A 20,463-nucleotide genomic window follows, 5' to 3' on the forward strand; every position below is an offset into this window, starting at 1 on the left:
TCAGCCGAAGGCAGAAGATCCTGATCCATAGGTTGTTCAGGAGCAGCTCCTGCCACCAGCGATCGGCCGGTTGATCGGCCGCCAGCAGTGCGCCTCGGCGACACAGAAGACGGCCGAGGGCGATTACCACCAGGTGGTGCTGTAGATGAGACACGTCTTGGCGGAGAAGGAGATGAACTGGGTTTCTTACTAGCCTTCTTGGAGACATGATGTTTAGATGAAGGAGGAACCGATGGTTGTGAAGTTGGGGTACGTAAAAAATCTTCACGAGTATGCTCTTTTTTCGAAGTCTTGGTGTCTGACTTTTGGGCTCGAGATTTAGGAGAACCCGATGGAGCGTGAGCCATAGAGTGGGCAGGCGAAAGTGGGGAGGTTGAACGGGCGATCTTTGCGCTGGGCGAACTGACGACCGTGGCACTAAAGGTAAGGTCACGAGTCTGCGTGGCCGCCTCCTTTGTTGGCCGAGGAGAAGCAAGGACAGTGCTGTATTTTCCTGTCTGAGGCACGGTGGGCTGTCGACTGGCGAGTAATTTTCAAGCAGCAAAGGTCGACACCTTTTCCTTCACTCTGATTTCCTGAATGAGCTTTTCGTCTTTAAAAATGGGGCAATCTCGAGAGGAAGCAGCGTGGTCACCCATACAGTTGATGCAACGAGGGGATGGAGGTGGACAAGCACCCTCATGGGCATCCTTGCCACATGTAACACATTTGGCCGGATTGGAACAGGACTGGCTGGTGTGATTGAACCGCTGAAACCGATAGCAACGCGTAGGGTTTGGGATGTAAGGGTGAACGGAAATTATCTCATAGCCTGCTTTGATTTTCGATGGTAGTTGAACTTTGTCAAATGTCAAGAAGACAGTCGGGTTGGAATGATGTTCGCGTCAACACTTTTCATGACTCTATGAACTGCCGTTACGCCCTGGTCAGACAGGTAGTGTTGAATTTCCTCGTCGGACAATCCGTCGAGGGAGCGTGTATAAATGACCCCACGAGATGAATTTAAAGTACGGTGCGGTTCCACCCGGACAGGGAAGGTGTGTAGCAGTGAAGTACGCAGCAAGTTTTGTGCCTGGAGGGCACTGACTGTTTCTAACAACAAGGTGCCATTTCGTAATCTGGAACAAGACTTTACAGGACCGGATATTGCGTCGACACCTTTCTGAATAATGAAAGGGTTGACCGTGGAGAAGACGTGACCTTCGTCAGACCGAGAAACAACAAGGAACTGTGGCAACGATCGAAGGACTGTCTGTGGCTGAGACTCACTGTACTTACGCTTGTGAGCTGACATAGTAGAAGATGAGGAAACCATTACGAAAGTATCCCTCATGATTACCGGCGTCTCCGATGGCGCGCTCCTTCCTTGCGGGGGCCCTCTCTGAGGGCACTCCCGCCTTAGGTAATTGTTCACACCTCAGGTCACACCTCCCGACAAACGGACAGAGGGACCAATCGGCACTTTCGGAAGGTATCGGCTCGGGAAATCACCCCTCCCTGGGCCTGGACGTTACCAGGGGGTACGTACGTGTATCCTCAGGACATGTGACCTGTAATTGAAGAATTGTCATGATGATATCTCCATTGGCAAAAGATTCCGGAATAGTCCCCCATTCGGATCTCCGGGAGGGGACTGCCAAGGGGGAGGTTACCATGAGAAAAAGATTGAATAATCTACGAAAGGATAACGTTCTACGAGTCGGGGCGTGGAATATCAGAAGCTTGAACGTGGTAGGGAAACTAGAAAATCTGAAAAGGGAAATGCAAAGGCTCAGTCTAGATATAGTTGGTGTCAGTGAAGTGAAGTGGAAGGAAGACAAGGATTTCTGGTCAGATGAGTATCGGGTAATATCAACAGCAGCAGAAAATGGTATAACAGGTGTAGGATTCGTTATGAATAGGAAGGTAGGGCAGAGGGTGTGTTACTGTGAACAGTTCAGTGACTGGGTTGTTCTAATCAGAATCGACAGCAGACCAACACCGACAACGATAGTTCAGGTATACATGCCGACGTCGCAAGCGGAAGATGAACAGATAGAGAAAGTGTATGAGGATATTGAAAGGGTAATGCAGTATGTAAAGGGGGACGAAAATCTAATAGTCATGGGCGACTGGAATGCAGTTGTAGGGGAAGGAGTAGGAGAAAAGGTTACAGGAGAATATGGGCTTGGGACGAGGAATGAAAGAGGAGAAAGACTAATTGAGTTCTGTAACAAGTTTCAGCTAGTAATAGCGAATACCCTGTTCAAGAATCACAAGAGGAGGAGGTATACTTGGAAAAGGCCGGGAGATACGGGAAGATTTCAATTAGATTACATCATGGTCAGACAGAGATTCCGAAATCAGATACTGGATTGTAAGGCGTACCCAGGAGCAGATATAGACTCAGATCACAATATAGTAGTGATGAAGAGTAGGCTGAAGTTCAAGACATTAGTCAGGAAGAATTAATACGCAAAGAAGTGGGATACGGAAGTACTAAGGAATGACGAGGTACTTTTGAAGTTCTCTAACGCTATAGATACAGCAATAAGGAATAGCGCAGTAGGCAGTACAGTTGAAGAGGAATGGACATCTCTAAAGAGGGCCATCACAGAAGTTGGGAAGGAAAACATAGGTACAAAGAAGGTAGCTGCGAAGAAACCATGGGTAACAGAAGAACTACTTCAGTTGACTGATGAAAGGAGGAAGTACAAACATGTTCCGGGAAAATCAGGAATACAGAAATACAAGTCGCTGAGGAATGAAATAAATAGGAAGTGCAGGGAAGCTAAGACGAAATGGCTGCAGCAAAAATGTGAAGGCATCGAAAGAGATATCATTGTCGGAAGGACAGACTCAGCATACAGGAAAGTCAAAACAACATTTGGTGACATTAAAAGCAACGGTGGTAACATTAAGAGTGCAACGGGAAGTCCACTGTTAAATGCAGAGGAGAGAGCAGATAGGTGGAAAGAATACATTGAAAGCCTCTATGAGGGTGAAGATTTGTCTGATGTGATAGAAGAGGAAACAGGATTCGATTTAGAAGAGATAGGGGATCCAGTATTAGAATCGGAATTTAAAAGATCTTTGGAGAACTTACGGTCAAATAAGGCAGAAGGAATAGATAACATTCCATCAGAATTTCTAAAATCATTGGGGGAAGTGGCAACAAAACGACTATTCACGTTGGTGTGTAGAATATATGAGTCTGGCGACATACAATCTGACTTTCGGAAAAGCATCATCCACACAATTCCGAAGACGGCAAGAGCTGACAAGTGCGAGAATTATCGCACAATCAGCTTAACAGCTCATGCATCGAAGCTGTTTACAAGAATAATATACAGAAGAATAGAAAAGAAAATTGAGAATGCGCTAGGTGACGATCAGTTTGGCTTTAGGAAAAGTAAAGGGACGAGAGAGGCAATTCTGACGTTACGGCTAATAATGGAAGCAAGGCTAAAGAAAAATCAAGACACTTTCATAGGATTTGTCGACCTGGAAAAAGCGTTCGACAATATAAAATGGTGCAAGCTGTTCGAGATTCTGAAAAAAGTAGGAGTAAGATATAGGGAGAGACTGGTCATATACAATATGTACAACAACCAAGAGGGAATAATAAGAGTGGACGATCAAGAACGAAGTGCTCGTATTAAGAAGGGTGTAAGACAAGGCTGTAGCCTTTCGCCCTTACTCTTCAATCTGTACATCGAGGAAGCAATGATGGAAATAAAAGAAAGGTTCAGGAGTGGAATTAAAATACAAGGTGAAAGGATATCAATGATACGATTCGCTGATGACATTGCTATCCTGAGTGAAAGTGAAGAAGAATTAAATGATCTGCTGAACGGAATGAACAGTCTAATGAGTACACAGTATGGCTTGAGAGTAAATCGGAGAAAGACGAAGGTAATGAGAAGTAGTAGAAATGAGAACAGCGATAAACTTAACATCAGGCTTGATGGTCTCGAAGTCAATGAAGTTAAGGAATTCTGCTACCTAGGCAGTAAAATAACCAATGACGGACGGAGCAAAGAGGACATCAAAAGCAGACTCGCTATGGCAAAAAAGGCATTTCTGGCCAAGAGAAGTCTACTAATATCAAATACCGGCCTTAATTTGAGGAAGAAATTTCTGAGGATGTACGTCTGGAGTACAGCACTGTATGGTAGTGAAACATGGACTGTGGGAAAACCGGAACAGAAGAGAATCGAAGCATTTGAGATGTGGTGCTATAGACGAATGTTGAAAATTCGGTGGACTGATAAGGTAAGGAATGAGGAGGTTCTACGCAGAATCGGAGAGGAAAGGAATATGTGAAAAACACTGATAAGGAGAAGGGACAGGATGATAGGACATCTGCTAAGACATGAGGGAATGACTTCCATGGCACTAGAGGGAGCTGTAGAGGGCAAATCTGTAGAGGAAGACAGAGATTGGAATACGTCAAGCAAATAATTGAGGACGTAGGTTGCAAGTGCTACTCTGAGATGAAGAGGTTAGCACAGGAAAGGAATTCGTGGCGGGCCGCATCAAACCAGTCAGTAGACTGATGACAAAAAAAAAACGTACGTGTCCTACCTGTCTACCCGGCTACGCATGGAAATGCGTGGGTCGGCCTTCAGACACGCACAGTGGAAGTTTAAAGTACTTTCACGAAATGGTAAGAGTGTCATGTTTCTTGTATTACATTAAAATCCAAAAATGGTAAGATCAAATAAATTATGGACTCTTGTATGCTACTAGGAAAAGATTTAATACAGCCTAACGTGGAAGGAACATTCTTTCTTTCTGTGTCTTTCAGGGGCACTGGTCTTGCCAGACTTTGCTCGGAGTTGTTAGGTGTAAGTAACCTCATCATAAAAAACGTAGCTGCTGAATGTGTGGTGACACATGTGGAAGAAATCGCGAAAGGGGTTTCCTAATAGCCCACCACTGCAGTTTAAATGTATGGGTGAAAGAACATTTTATCCCGCTTCTGCAGGGACCAAACATGTTATTGTACATATAAAATCATAGACATAATTAATTAAATATGTTACAGTCCATATTCCCTTATAATAAATGATAAATAATACATATTGGAAAATATGAAACATAAGTGTGGTCTGTTCAGCTGATGCCTCTGTTCACACACTGTATGTTATTAAATCACACAGATAATTTAACCTCCTTAAGTTCATTAACAAACAGTTAATAACTGAGAAACATATGTGATTAGAGATGGATAGATCTCAGAATTGTCATACTGCTTCCATTTGTTGTGTACCTGTGTAGGGTACATGCTCTGACCAATTTACATAATAAATGGGTATAAACGCAATATTTCAAGAAATTAAGTATGTATCAATGTGTGACTGTCAGAGATGGTAGCTAAAGTCCTCAGCTATCATCCAATACCTTGGTTATACAGATAGCAAAAAGCGTTCAGCAGTTATTAATTTGCAGTCACATGGAAGTACATTTGTTAAGTGTGTTCGGCTAAGTCCTATAGTTTTTATATTTATAAATGAAAGGCTTAATAAATGTGGCTGAATGCCACAAGCACCCCAATATAATTGGATTTGTCATACTGTTAAATATCGAATTATTATGCAATTATGAAGTGTTTCAATTTGGTCACGTTTCATCCTGAAGCAAAAGACGCCATTGTACTAGAGAAGCATGGTAGCCCAGGATGGAGGTTCGTCACTTTCCGCCTTCTACTGGGGGAAAAGCCTGGTATTGTCCTCAGCTGGCTGGTCCTTTGTCTGCTCACGTGGCCCATCCGGAAAGCCCGTGCAGCCGAACTCCACACTCATGATACATTTTAAAATTTCTCGCTTGTCGACTTCCCGAGCATATGCGTTAAGATACACGTTGCACTTACAAAATATAAAATGGGCGTTTGTTTAAATTTTACCTCGTGGCACTGTTGCATCGTATGAGTTGACTAGCCTTCCTACTACGAAACCTACCCTATCATGTTGCTGCGTCGATCGTGTCTTTGCCTGCATGTATCTTCAAAAGGCAACTACTGCATTTGATGAATTACGACAGACCTCACGGACGCCCCAGTACGTACGTCAGCAATACCAAAAAAGGCTTGTGACTGCGGTTATTTTCTCTGTATGACTAACATTGAGTGTGCAATCAGCAATAGCTGAAGTGTACTTCACTGCAAGGCACCGACCAGTCACACTGACAACCTACTAAATTTGACGTCAGTGTGTAATAACCATTTACAGACGACTGGTGGCAGCACTAGCAGGTGAGGGTATATAAAGCGCATCAGGGGGAAATTGATGTCGCACTGCGGTAGTGGAGCAATTCATCTGACCTCCGAAAGGGTATGATCATGGGTTTCTGGGCCAAGAGTGAAAGGATTTTCTAAATGACCGAGTTTTTAAACTTCGCTCATGCCTGTGTGGTTAGAGTGAACTGCGCATGGAAAAATGGCGCCATCCTAAACCAGAGCCGAGGGCGCTGTGGTGCACCACGCCCCAGACATGGCAGGGACGAACGACAGCTATGTGGATGCGTACAGGCGAACAGACGTGTAACTGCTGAGCATCTAACCAGCCAGATGAACCAAGGGGCCACCCCACCAGCAGCGCCTACTCAGCCACCGTTCAGTGAATGTTGCAGCATAGGGGCCTTAGCAGCGGGCGCCTGCTTCATTGACCCCAGCTAACTGGTGCTCTTCGGCGACCAAGGCTGGAATCTGCGCGCCACTACCGCATCTGGACGTCCACTGAGCGGCGACAGGCGACCTTTCCAGGAGAACAACGTTTTCTGCTCCGTCGGTCACATCGCCCTTGCCCCCCCCCCCCGCCCCCAGGGGGTCCACAACTCTTTTGTTGATATGTGCGTAGTGAGTACGGGACCCCGAGCTAATGTGGCCTTACTTCCTTTCCAGGCTGCATACCTTCCCTTTCTGCATCCTTCCCCATCCCCCATCTTCGCCCCCCCCCCTCACCTCCGCCTCTTTCCTTCCCTTTTTCCCCCTCTGGTAGTATGTTTTGTGCCTACGTCCGGAGACGGCGATCGAAACTGTAACAAATTCTTTGCTTTCTCCGCTTGCAAGTCTTCGTCCTTCCCTTGTCCTTCTCTTTTCCTTACCTCTTCTCTTTGCCCTTTTCTCCGCTGCGGCGTTTGAGACCTCTCTTCTTTCCTTTCCCTTTCTCTGCACACCGTGTCCAACACAAAGTATTAGAAATTCGCTGTGAATTGAATAGAGTCGAAAGACTTCGTTTGGAGAGGTGGTAGGACGGCAGTTCGTGTCGAGTGGGAACAGAGAGAGGATTCAGTGTGGAGGAGGGATACAGTGAAGTACATGTCGAGACGTGATAGAGGATAGGATTATGTTGCAAACCAGTTGGTGAGGTATGAACGGCTAGCGGTCGCGAATACTTCAAAATTTGTTCGTACTCGGTAAAATACCGATGCTAATGAGACTTTGACACAGTAGTTAGTGTTAACCTTAACTGCGAGCGAGCATCGCATGACATGCTTCGAGCAACTCTGAAGTGATTTACTTGTTTTCCTGCAATTATTTGTGCCTAGTTAAAAGCATGGTACTGTTATTTGGTGAAATTATTGATTTTTGGGGAGCCCACTACCACTCTGATAACGCAGATTATTAACACAGTCTTAACTGCTATTGAATACTTATCAGTTTGTATCCTTTGAACTGAATTATTGTACGACCACCATATCTAGATATAATTTCACGTATATGTAGATATTCCTTATTCGAAATCGAATTCTAGTGTCGTCTATATATGCGGATAATAATCTATTATTGCCATTTGTAATTATTCATAAAATTACAATTTGTGTTTATTTAAAATTTCACCTAACTTCTCAGTACTTTCGCTATTTGACCAGATGATCATAATCTGTTACTTTAGCTATCTTCGCTAATTTGTATTTATGCAATCGTAAACGGCTAGAGCCGATGACAACATCGAGCCATATTTCGTGAACAGAGTGTGAGTGTGTGGGTTTTATTTTGTTAAGTTGCACACTGGATTCATCCAACAAGTACCCTTTGGCTCCTGCAAGAAACAATTTCCACCTCACACTACTACAGAAGTCAGACAGATGCTCCTAATGTACCAACAAGAACTGCTTGAAAAACATTCAGCAACAAATGTCTTTGGAGTCGCCCGTTATAAAGAAAAGACACAAAAATATTCTATATTCTTACATAACTAGTGGGATACTTGGGTACAGGAGTATTGCTAGTTACTGTAAGAAAAGCATTAAACGAACGAAAAATATTATTTATTGCAAAAAAATTTCTGCAAAATCAAGTGAAACTTTTTCTTATAAAAAATTAATAAATTTCCGGGTTCTTTTTGGAACAGTAGATTGCCTCTTATGGATAGGAATGCTATTATTTTACAAAGTATTGAAAGGTTCTTTTCTCCCTTTTCTTTAAGAATGTTATTTACTTTTCTAGGTACGGTCGAGGCTTTCGCATGAGAAATGTAATGGAGTGTACTGTTAGGGAGGAAAGATGGGATACGCATACGCTGTAGCGCACAATACCATGAGCTGCGACGACTGCTGTGTGCGTCGCTCGCTGCTGACAAATAACACAACTATCTCTTTCTATCTGGACTGACCTTCGCCAAACAAACTCTCCCTACGCCTTGATGAAGTCAAGGACTCCTATCCGCCCCTAGTCTAACTATTGGCATGATACACCGGTCAGATAACCAGTCCACCACGATGCCACTCAATACTCGCTCGCAGATGTTTAACTAGTACTCTGTCCGTGTTCACACCGCACAATAAGTGTGGCGGCCAACACAGTGAACAAGGCTTAATCGCAAGCGACTCAGTATAAAGTGTCACTCCAATTCTCTAATGACAGAGGTGCTCTCCCAGTGAAGTACTGAGGAGAGACTTTGTTCTTCACTCTTTGCCTACATGTACGAGGGCACTCGCTCTCGTTACGTGTTACCGCTCCAAGAGTGACAACGTAACGGCCCCTCTTTCTGGAAAAGTTGCAATGGTATATCATTTGCTGTGTTCCCTCACTCCTCTGACTCTTTGCATCAGAAATATTCCGCCAATCAGCGTTGCTCTTTCAAACGGGAGAATGACGTTTCGTTCAAGTCGACCAATGCTGAAATCTGTAACATCTCCGTTAGGCATATAATGTCCTCCTGTGAGAACTCGATAACTATGCAGTCGGTACATGAAAAAATGCGTCTTCTGGGCGCTCCCACACAATGTAGTGGAATTTGCTTTTAAGTTGAACACAGGGGTCGTTATCCCTTCGCTCTGGCAAAAGCTGTCTTCTCTCTGGGCGGTCACTTCGGCCAAAGTAGGTATGTTGTTGACCCAGCCCTCCGAAGGGACGGTATTCCCAGTGGGCTGGTTTCCTCTTTAGAACGAAAATTTCTGTGGCTATCATGTTGTGTAAGCCAGCCTTGACTTTTTCAACCTCGGTGTGCACTTGCGATTAACTTATTAGATTTGCATATCGCTTACCTGAATTCATACAAAATTGACTCTACCTTATGGAGTTTGGGTTCAAATGAAGCATCTAGATGTGCAGAATACGACTGTGAGGACAGAATATGTAAGAAATGAAGGTCAGGAGACCACACCACCTTACAAGAGCCATGCATAGCCTAAATACTATCCGACCGCCAGTACCTTAATCTGGTATGTCACAGTTAATGTTTTCCATGTGGGACTCTCATTATAAAATCTATCCCTATTCTTTAACAGTTGGTACATCTGAAAGGACAAGAGGTTTTAAATATTCACCCACGATTTTTGTGAGAAAAAGAAACGCACTCACACGACACGCTTCCGCTGTAGCTTAAGCAGCTTTCATAGGCCAGTTTGAGACTGTCTCCAGGCTCAAAGGTAGCAAGCGTCTTCCGCTAGTTTGTTCTTCTCGAGTTCACCTACACCACCGTGATAAATTATAAACAGTAATCGCTTACACCCAGTTATCACCAACATGACTAATCAGTTGTGTAGGAGGAGAAAAGAAGGAAAATCGGCAGCGATATCATTACAGACAGAGAACAAACTCGCACTAGGAAAGGGAGGGGAAATACATGCGTAAACAGTAATCGCTTACACCCAGTTAACACCAACATGACTAATCAGTTATGTAGGAGGAGATAAGAAGGAGAGTCGGCAGCGATATCATTACAGACAGAGAACAAACTCCCACTAGGAAAGGGAGGTAAAATACATGCGTCGATGCCTAGCAGAGCATCCATCGTGGCATTCGACTTCAACGAATTAAGATAACCTCAGATTATCTTAATAAAGCAGAGTGGTTAGCAATGGTTCATCTAGCACGGTGGATAAGGGATCGGAGTCTCCGTTCAGAAAGTAATTAATAAGTTGAAAAAGACCCGAAAACATTTTAATAAATAGGCAAAGTGATTAGCAACTATGGGAATGTTTTGGAGATGCTGGATATTGATCAAAGAAATTGACATTTCACCCAGAACTTAAAGGTCGGTAAAGGGATTCGCCTATTAGGAATCAACATAATTACCTATTGCTGACACCAAACCAAAATTCAAAGCGGATTTCTAATACTTTGTGTTGAACTCGATGTGCACTCTGCCGGGGGAAGTTTTAAGTACTTTCACGAAATGGTAAGAGGGTCATGTTTATTCTATTATATTAACATCCAAAAAGGAAAAGATCAAAAAAATTATGGACTCTTGTATCCTACTAGGAAAAGATTTAAAACAGCCAAACTTGGAAGGAACATTCTTTCTGTGTCTTTCAAGGGCATTGGCCTTGCCAGACTTTGCTCAGAGTTGTTAGGTGTAAGTAACCTCATCATAAAAAACGTAGCTGCTGAATGTGTGGTGACACATGTGGCAGAACAAATCTGGAAAGGGGTTTCCTAATTATTTTTTGTTCCCTACATTCTGAACGATCCCACTACCAGTTACTCGTGTGTAGAGAAAGGTTTTCTAAATTATAGTCAATTAAAAAAATACCTTCATAATTCAATGAGGTATGAGACACTAGTGGACTGTCAGCAGTTTTAATAGATTATGATGCAGTTTATCAAGTTCAATAAGATCACAAATTTAGATTAAGCAATGAATGGTATTAGTATATACAAAAATCTTAATGAAAAATGAGAAAGTTTACATCACAGAATGTTAATCGATTATGACCGTACATAATGGTAACATTCCTTCAATGCATTACGTATTAAAGGGAGGTGAAGTTCCAGTGTCATACTTTCTGTAATGGTTCATCATAGTTTTTCAACACATGTAGGGCCAGAGGGTGAGCTCCAAAGTACACGGTGCTTCTGATTGTAAGGAAATAACTTTTCACGACCATAGAATGGAGGATGGAATGGTATCGCTCAGTATCGGGGGACTCATCTTGGTAGAGCTGGCTGCTGACAACCATATGTTTTGGTATGGTACTCACCTGGAGCCCAATTGGCCTCAGTACATTAATGAGCCTCCTCCACAATGGTCCAGCATTTGGCTTGGGTCTAGTACCAGAATTATTTCTCTAGCTTTTCTCAAGTTATGCAGGTCAACTTAGTCACCACCTCTCTCAAGTAATTATATTTTTACATGTAACATATTACAAAAGTATAAGCCTATTGGTATTACCATTTCTAGAGTGTTCTAGTAGACTAATGTAACAACACAACTAAGCATAGACTCTTGCTTAGCTCCTAGTTGCTTCACCGCTATTCACATCCCTCAATAAATTTTGTTATGCTTTCTTTTAACATGATTACGTGCATACACTACTGTGTACTTACTAAGTGCGCTCCTAATGTAGAGTTCAGAAGTGCTGCAATTACCTCTTTGTATATCTTGCCATATCTATTGCTAATCACTGACCCTACACCCCAGTACATTTTCTACAACTAACTACAACAAACTGCAAGTTCTATACTACAGGAAATACATGACAGTTATGCATCAATGCTATCATTCATACAGAAAACTCTGTTACATTTTCAAGAAATGTCAACACTTACAGACAAATACTAGGTCAATAAGCATGCAAGTCAATGTGAAATTATCAGATGACACGTTCATTTCCTGTGCAGAGACATTAATAACAAACAAATAGAAAGATGCACTGGGCAGGCCTCAATAATCATGTCAAACTATCTCTCAAATATAATCTATTTCTCTTCCTTTCATTATCACCTGTTTACAAATACCTATGGTGCATTCAATGTTGCACTCATTGTCTTGATGCTATTCTCCACTGCCTACGTCAGATTTTTATCAGATATCTCTATTAAATTTTCGTACATCCATAGTTGAAATGGAGGACAGTGGGACGTCAACTGGTATAAATTCATATTAAAACTGAAGAAATTCCTCCAGCTGTATTCAAGGTGTCGATTTTATTTTGGCTACTAGTTTCAACGCTGTAACAACGTCATCTTCAGGCCCATATACTTGTTGACGTCAACTGCGTGCGGCTGATACTAGAAGTCAGTGGTGAGACATGGACGTGCTCCGTGTGGAAGGTGGGTAGTAATTACTATGACTGGCAGCGTTGGCCGATTTATGGATGATTCTGCTAGCTCTGTATAATCACGTGCGTGCACGCATGCCCTCTAGCGATGGGCTGTGAAATTCCACGCTCTGTTCGGAACCACACGCTACGATATTACCCTCCTCACCAGTTTGCGCATTCCAGACTCCGGCTCATTTCTTTTTGAACGCCCCTTATAGTAAATAATTATTTATAAACTGGGCTAATCAAGAGTCGTGAATAACGCATGAAAGGCCGGCCGAAGTGGCCGTGCGGTTAAAGGCGCTGCAGTCTGGAACCGCAAGACCGCTACGGTCGCAGGTTCGAATCCTGCCTCGGGCATGGATGTTTGTGATGTCCTTAGGTTAGTTAGGTTTAACTAGTTCTAAGTTCTAGGGGACTGATAACCACAGCAGTTAAGTCCCATAGTGCTCAGAGCCATTTGAACCATTTGAATAACGCATGAAAACTGTTCCACAGTGTTAACCCAGACTAGTAAAGCAAGTAACATATAGCAGCGACACAACATTTTTACTCTCCAAGATTCACTTATCTTCACAGTGATTGAAAAATTAAACTTGTGCCTATTAAAAATCAACGCAGGAAGTGGAAATCGAACACAGCTCCGTATTTGGCACGACTGTAATTTCGTCGCAACGCAGGTGTGCCACATCTGATAACAATTCTGACACCTCATCTCTCTGGAGTGTATCGCAGCCTGTTCAATAGATTCATTCTTTTTCTTGTTCGATTCAGTCGCCATTAAGCAGTTGCATTGACTATCCGATGCGTACATTGGACTTGATTTCGTAATCACTGAAATAAAATCACGTATCGGTCATCTACACAAACTGTGAACATTGTACAATTTGAAGTTTCCGCAGGGAGTGTTGCTTTCCGTTGAATTATTCTACTGGTAAACGTCGCACACTGCAAACAAGCTGAGTTAGTGAACTCGATTTTTCTGTAATTTAATAAACCACACCCCTCTGCCTGCTAACGGTGTCAAACTGTAGGAAGCTCAGAAGTAATGTACTTTTCTTTCTTACCCGCCAATAATAGTGAAACATAAAAAAAACATTTCTGTGAAAGAGCTCGTGGCTGCCTGTCCTGGTCAGAACAATTTCTGCCTCAACGGCCTCACACTAACCAGCGTCACCGAAGGTGATAGCGACGCATTGATCCTATGACGTACAGGGAACGTTTTTGCACTCAAATAGCCAATAACGACATGCTTTGATATTGTAGTATGGTCTTGAGGGTAAAATATTTTTGCGGGAAAACTTTACCTGGATAAAGGAGGTTGTTGCTTACATTCGTGACGATTTTCTCTGGCATGTTGACACGTATATAGCTGCTTATCAAATTCATTTTTCATTTGAGGTTCTGACGCTGTTCTTGCATAACACTTCAACGTTGCGTATTTTAAAGTAATGACTAGCACTGTCATGGATTTCTCGCTTCTTTTAGGATCATTCTGACAACAATTATTCGTGACATTCAGAACACCAAGGGCTGTAGCTATTACGTAAGGGGCAACAAGCTGGTTTCCCGTGTTATTGGAACCTAGAAAGAACGCAGGCTTTACGGCACCATGATGTTTCCATAGACGTATCAATTAAATGTGGCATCCAGACCTGCCTCATTCTCCTAGTGATGGCTAGTTTGCAATGAAAAGACGGAGAAAGTCGTAGTTTGTGCGTCGAATGACCTTCCTGAACTAAGAACATGGATTTGATAGTTACATGACACACCATAGCAGCAGCCCTCCCAGTTGGCCGTGCGGTCTAACACACGGCAAGGAGCGCTGGTCCCCGGCACGAATCAGCCCGGCGGATTTGTGTCGAGGTCTGGTGAGCCGGCCAGTCTGAGGATGGTTTTTAGGCGGTTTTCCATCTGTCTCGGCAAATGCGGACTGGTTCCCCTTATTCCGCCTCAGCTACACAATGTCGGCGATTGCTGCACAAACAAGTTCTCCACGTACGAGTACACCACCATTACCCTACCACGCAAACGTAGGGCGTAGGGGTTACACTCGTCTGGTATGAGACATTCCCTGAAGGGGGTCCAACGGGGGCCAAACCGCACAATAACCCCGGGTTCGGTATGGCGCGGCAGAGGGCTGAAGTGGACTGCGGTAGTCGTCGTGGGGTTGCGGACCACTGCGGCTGTGGCAGGGACGGAGCCTCTCCATCGTTTCAAGGTCCCCAGTTAACATAACATAACATCATAGTTGCAAATCGTTAGCATACTTAACTAGAATACCGAGATAATATGAAATGAATTAGCAAAATACTTGCACGTCATTCTAGGAGGCAGATCTGAGTCTTGAACTGGCTGGCAATTCAAGAGAAATCTTGCTCTTCAAAGACGTAGCGGAAACAACTGACAAATTGTCCAATACCTGAAGTGCAGTAGTTGTAAGCAAGTGTGCATAAGCCAACCGAAACACTATAAATTAAGAGGAACAGAGATGTACTGGATGACCCTCCCTATCTCATGGTTTTATTTTTGTGTTAGTTGAAAGTTAACCATGTGGAGACTATATAAATTATTCAGAATGGAGCAAAATTTACTAGAATTATAACAACATTTATCTTTCAAAGGAAAAAAAACAGACATAAATTATGCTAAACAAGCTATTGATTGAATACTGTAAATAAGAAACAGGTGGTTTAAGACCACAATGGATAAGAATCGTGGTTGGCAGAAGTGAGTCAAGTACTCGGGCCCTAAAAACGTGGATTACGCAATCTGAATTGATATGACGATGAGCAGTCTTTGATTGTTCAAATCTAGAGAAGTTTTTCTATACAGCTGCAGCTGAGAGCAAGGGTGATTGAGAGCTCTACGCCTTGACAAGGCCGTAGTGGCTGTACGTTACCCTGTTTGCTTCTTGAGGCGATGTACACTACCGGCCATTAAAATTGCTACACCACGAATATGACGTGCTAAAGACGCGCAATTTAACCGACAGGAAGAAGATGCTGTGATATACAAATTATTAGATATTCAGAGCATTCACACAAGGTTGGCGCCGGTGGCGACACCTACAACGTGCTGACATGAGGAACGTTTCCAACCGATTTCTCATACACAAACAGCAGTTGACCGGCGTTGCCTGGTGAAACGTTGTTATGATGCCTCGTGTAAGGAGGAGAAATGCGTACCATCACGTTTCCGGCTTTGATAACGGTCGAATTGTAGCTTATCGCGATTACGGTTTATCGTATCGCGACATTGCTGCTCCCGTTGGTCGAGATCCAATGACTGTTAGCAGAATATGGAATCGGTGGGTTCAGGAGGGTAATACGGAACGCCGTGCTGGATTCCGACGGCCTCGTATCACTAGAAGTCGAGATGACAGGCATCTTATCCGCATGGTTGTAACGGATCGTGCAGCCACGTCTCGATCCCTGAATCAACAGATGGGGACGTTTGCAAGCCAACAACCATCTGCACGAACAGTTCGACGACGTTTGCAGCAGCATGGACTATCAGCTCGGAGACCATGGCTGCGGTTACCCTTGACGCTGCATCACAGACAGGAGCGTCAGCGATGGTGTGCTCAACGACGAACCTGGGTGCACGAATGGCAAAACGTCATTTTTCGGATGAATCCACCTTCTGTTTACAGCACCATGATGGTCGCATCCGTGTTTGGCGAGATCACGGTGAACGCACACTGGAAGCGCGTATTCGTCATCGCCATACTGGCGTATCACCCGGCGTGATGGTGCGGTGTGCCGTTGGTTACACGTCTCAGTAACCTCTTGTTCGCACTGACGGCACTTTGAACAGTGGACGTTACATTTCAGATGTGTCGCGACCCGTGGCTCTACTCTTCATTCGATCCCTGCGAAACCCTACATTTCAGTAAGATAATGCACGACCGCATGTTGCAGGTCCTGTACGGGCCTTTTTGGATACAGAAAATGTTCGACTGCTGCCCTGACCATCACATTCTCCAGATCTCTCACCAATTGAAAACGTCTTGTCAATGGTGGCCGAGCAACTGGCTCGTCACAATACGCCAGTCACTACTCCTGATGAACTGTAGTATCGAGTTGAAGCTGCATGGGCAGCTGTACCTGTAAACGCCATCCAAGCTCTGTTTGATTCAATGCCCAGGCGTATCAAGGCCGTTATTACGGCCAGATGTGGTTGTTCCGGGTACTGATGTCTCAGGATGTATGCACCCAAATTGTGTGAAAATGTAATGACATGTCAATTCTAGTATAATATATTTGTCCCATAAATACCCGTTTCTCATCTGCATTTCTTCTTGGTGTAGCAATTTTAATGGCCAGTAGTGTAACTTGCAGCTGGCGAGACGTGTGTGGCTGAGTCGCGACGTGAGGCGGCACCTGTGAATCTATCGTAGTGCAAAAATCTCACGCTCTAGCAATGAGGCAGACGCAATTTACTCTCTACCAGAACCCTGAAATCAATTGTCGGTACAGTAAGAACTTCACCACAGACTCCTCAGTCTAAACTGCTTGCAAGTGAAGTCAGTCTCAGGACAGGTCCCAAGCACCAACCACACATGCCAGAGCATCGACCAGAAGACTCCTTACCAGCCCCCGAGTGCTTCGGACCTCTCTAGAAAAAAATCAGTTTTCGCGCAAAGTACATTATTAACGACACCACCTTTATGCTGTCTTGAGCCAGTGACAGAACTCTAGAGGTGCTAAATCTCCCCTCCCACACGACCACACAAACTCATCTCGAACCAGGGCAAACTGCATCTCTGGAAAAGAAAAAAAAGAAACCGCCAATTACTGTTTCCTTTTAAGTTCTCATGAAGGGGGAATATGATTTTCTCAGAAGTCGAGTCACTTCCCATGGGAACAAGCGGACAGATACAGTCTTAAAGATTTTTATCTAAATTGCCTGTGCCTTGGAGCTTGTTAGTCCATGCTATGAGGTGTAATAAAGATTCTATCTCTAAACATTTCTCAGACACCAGAGTTTTTTATACAACTGAGGCGGCCAATGGAAGTGGGTCACAGGCCTATTTGCAGTACCGGCGAACACAAAAGGTTGTGAAATTTTATTATGCGTGGCTCTGCACACAATGCTCCACTGTGCAGACACGTTCCTTCAGTCCATCCCCCCCAGCCCAGGCTTCAGCTGGCGCCAATGCAGGTATTGCGACATTGTTCTGCTGGAGACCTGTCTCGATGAGGGGCAGCTCTCTCTGCCCTGTATGGCTATGGCATTGCCCGGCAAGATTTACTAAGGGATGGGTTCGCTGCCAATTGCTTCCAACTCACAACATACCATTTCTACAAGCTAAGAACCATAAAAATACCTCATGCTTTATGTGCCCTACCAGACTCCATCAACATCTGCTCAGGCTGTTAACTTTCTAGAGTCTCGTTCAAGGTGTGTCAGGTTGTAACAAAATGTTTAATAATTTTCTGTATACGAAAAATAGGTGAGAGAGTAACTTGTCCTCTTTCACTGCCTCCTGCCTGTCGTTGATTTCTGCGTGGGTAGTGTCTCATTTCAGTATTGTTTAGTGTGACACAAAGAGGAAATCATTGGAAATAGTAGGAGAATCTCATCTTCATAACTGATATATATGTGAAAAAGGTAACTTCGTCAATCAGGGTTGCCCATGGCTAAAACACATCCTAGCTTGACCTCATTCATTCCAAGGGTCATTCACTCACATGAAGCTGCAAGCTAGCAAGTGTACATATAAACATTTCCGTGAGTAGTATGGATTATGTTAGACACAAGGGTCATTGCTACATCACATACTTCCAATAAACAATTGATAGGCTGTTAAAAGGCCTTGCAGCAAATAAATATACCCATTCACACCATATGCTGAGGTCAGATATATGTTACGTCCCTAATCAGTTACAGTGTCCTAGAGTGTAAACTGTTCTCTGCTCATTGATTTACCCTTGCTCTATCACTCATTTGGTCTCAAACATCAAACACATACATTCTCAAATTCTCAATGAACAAGGAAATCACATGTGTAATCTGTTTGTCTTATTTCATAAGTTGTGCAAATTTGTGTATTATTTTCTATGACATGAAAACAAATACAGGCACATAATCAGAGCATTAATAAATGAGTGGTGTACAAGAATCCACGGAAAGTAAACAGAAACAATTTCATTAACTATGGTGATAATTGTGAAGGTTCTTCTACGAGAAGGCTATGACAGAGTACGATGCTCAGTTGCGGAAATTGAGCAACAATTGTGAGGTCCAAAGAAATAATAGCAGTATCCGGTTGTTTGGAGTACTCTGTACTGCAATGTGCCTAATTTGGTATGCCACAAAAAGTGCCAATTGTTGATGACATATAGCTTGGAACGAAATTTGAATTCAGTCTCCCATCTGCCACTAAATGTTGGCGTGAAGATGCCACAAATACATAACTCATTTGACTACAGTCAACAAGGACTCGTGCTGAAAACTAATGGAATTGACAAACAAACAAAATAACACTGAAATACCACAAATGGAAAATTACACTAAGCAACACAATATCAACATTAAATTACGTTAAACTGGAGACTATTTATATACTGCACCTTCTATGATCTACGAGTATATCTCTGCTATGTACACTTATTCTGCGAATGGTTTGACAGGGCAGACACGGTGGATGCCAAGAGATTTCCTTGATTTCAAGGTCGCCAGAGAGTTCAAAGGGGCGATTTTCTTGACATGGACACGCTTTTCAGACAGCCAAAACCCTCCTGATTCTTCTGCCCATATTCTTGAAATAGCACAGTGTGCGTGATTTTAAGTACCACTTCCTGGGTCCAAAATGTGCGTAACTCAGGTGCGTGCGCCAGATGATTTTGTTCGCCAGTTCATCTGGAATGCAAACGCACCAGGGCGCTCCTTCTCCCTCACTTCGAAAGAGCAGAATGCGTTTTCGTACTAAGTAAAACTGCCTCAGTTTTGATTCCCTCTTGTCTTTCACCCTCTGTTTCGGAGCAAATATACCTGGATCATTGTCCTGCTCCTTGCTGATGTCCTTGCCCTCTTGTCTTTCACTCTCTTGTTTAGAGCAAACAGACCTGGGTCCTTGTCCTTCTACTTGCTGATGTCCTTGAGGCTCGAGGTTACATAATACTCAAATACAACCTTCTCCATATAGAACAAGCAGAAGTGTTCGTATTCCAGTGGGTTAGCCGCACTTGTTTCTAGCCCACAGGTGCACGTGACAGCACATCCAAATGATGTTCTCCTTCCCTGGTATGTGTGTGACCGAAAAGTCATACTCCTGGAGCAAGAGTGCCCATCTCGTTAGACGTTTATTTCGGAGTTTCGCTGTGAGTAGGAATTCCAAGGCTTTTTGGTCGGTGTATACTCTTGTTTTTCTCCCACACAAGAAAAAACGAAATTTCTCGATGCCTAAAACAACCGCCAAAGCTTCTAATTCAGTAACCGAATAATTTCTTTCACACTTGCTGAGGTCTCGGCTTCCGGAAACAATGGTTTTGTACACCATGTTTCCCCCTTGCTGGTATCACTGGAAAATAACTACAGCAATCCCAGAGTAGGAGCTGTCTGACGCCATCCAGAAGTCCTCTTCCAGGTTGGGGTGCGAAAGAATTGGCGCATTAATCAGCGCGGTTTGGGGGCCTTGAAGCTTATCTTCCGCCACGTCGTCCCATTCCCGCGGCGTTTTTTTTTTTTTTTTCCTGTGAGCTGTCATAGCCGCGGTATCGCTAATCTCTTCATATGGACGAATCGTTTATAAAAATTTGGCGTGGCAAATTTCGCAGTTGCCTGAAGATTGACCATACACACGGTGTAGGTATAGCATCAACTATTAAAACATATGTCTCTGCTTCTCCCTCGGATTTGAACGACATAGAAAACGCTGGACGGTTCATAGACGGCCCAGTCCGGAGAACAATGAAAGAGTGCAAGAGATTTACTGCGTGTGTATCTCTAAAACTTGTTTGCGAGTACCCAGTGCTACCAACTAGA

Source organism: Schistocerca americana, chromosome 3 (assembly GCF_021461395.2).
Source record: "Schistocerca americana isolate TAMUIC-IGC-003095 chromosome 3, iqSchAmer2.1, whole genome shotgun sequence".
NCBI classification, from domain to species: domain Eukaryota; kingdom Metazoa; phylum Arthropoda; class Insecta; order Orthoptera; family Acrididae; genus Schistocerca; species Schistocerca americana.